This window comes from Pinus tabuliformis, chromosome 2_2 (assembly GCF_031772625.1).
Source record: "Pinus tabuliformis cultivar Carrire ecotype Pingquan chromosome 2_2, CPIR1, whole genome shotgun sequence".
In the NCBI taxonomy this organism is placed as follows: domain Eukaryota; kingdom Viridiplantae; phylum Streptophyta; class Pinopsida; order Pinales; family Pinaceae; genus Pinus; species Pinus tabuliformis.
This window is the reverse complement of record NC_142300.1, coordinates 674,765,525-674,767,125: the sequence shown is the minus strand read 5'-3', so window position 1 is coordinate 674,767,125 and position 1,601 is coordinate 674,765,525.

Below are 1,601 nucleotides of genomic sequence, written 5' to 3'. Positions count from 1 at the left end.
TATCATTCACTATCACCAACTATTCATGATATGTCAAAGACTTATCTTTCCATGCAGTGCTTGTGATGACTTGTTTTGAACTTGATATCAAACTTTCTAACACAAGCCTTTTCTTGTCTTGATCTTGCAACATTGTTGGTATTCCCTCCAGAAACTACACAATCTTGGAAGGCAGGATAACCATGAGGATTTATACCATGCAATCCTAAATGGTTGGCTTGCCTTGAGCTCAAAAACTGTGCAACCTTGGAGAGAATCCCAACCTTGAGGTCAGAAATTGCGCAAGGCTATTATTCCCCTCAGGAACTACACAATTCATTGAGGGAAGGAGTTCCCCAATTCCTTGAGCCTACGAACTACGCAATCTCCTTCGCCAGTGTGAAAAATAAGTTTCTCGAAAATCAGACTTGGAATCCTTATAAATAGGATTTTCCCAATTAATGTTCGGTCAAGTCCACTAAGCTCCCATTTATGAATTTTAGACAAGTGTCGCTTTTCCCTTGATTTTAGGCATGTGCGTCAAAAACCATAACCCACCTAGATATATTTAATAGACGCCCCTAAAGCTCATTTTCACACTCAATAATGGAGCTCTATCCTTCCCAAGGAGATCAAGAAACTTTCAGTTGAGTTTGTGGCACTTTTTTTAGTAAGTTTTGCATGTGTCTCTTTTTGTCGCTTTCTCTGTTTCCTTTTGTCATTTTACTTCTATGAGTATTATTTTTCCTATTTCTTTTCATAGTTGTTGGTGTTTTAACTTATAATAGCTTGTAAAAGTGTTGGTTTGGTCCTTCATTCACTTTTTACAAGTGTCACATCAACTTCTTGTTTTTTCCCACTAGTGGTCGTTGCTACAACATTTTCCTGTGCATGTTTGTTTTCCCTTTTGCATGTTGATTTTTTACACTTGATTATAACTGATTACCTTACCCTTAGTCATATCTACACTCCAACTTGCATTATCACTCAGATCTGTCACTTTTCCCATCTTCTTCCCTGGCAGATCTGCTTTAACTTAGCCAACGATTTCCACCTTTAACTCTGCATTTCGTAACTCTAAGCCTCAAGCCTCGTGCTCGGCCTCTGAGACTGTGAAATGCATAGTCCCTGTCTGTCCCAACTATGCATTGCGTAGTTGCAGGGCTCAAGCCTTACCCTTGGCCACTGAGACTGCACAATGCACAATATCTCGCTTAGTCTTCCTAGGTTTGGAATGCGCATTGCAAAGTCTCAAGACTCTACTTACCCCCCTTGATTGTTGATACTTCACAATGCACATTTCATGAGGCTAGTCTCCGACCTTCAACCTGACAATTGTGTAATTTTTCTCCTCAATGTCTTAGTTGTTTCCTTGGTCTTGCTGAATAAAATGTTTTTCTAAAGCTAATTTATGTTTGCCATGAGCGAATTTCATCATGTAGGTGTTGCATATTTTTTAGGTCATCTCTCTCCATTAGTTGATTCTCATCATGACACCCAAGATATTAGCCTCTAAAGACACCACAGAAAGCAGCATCACTAAGATAGTTGATATTGTTCCTGCTTCTTTGCAAGTCTTTTCAGACACTCAACTACTCACTGAGAAGGATTCAAACATTACA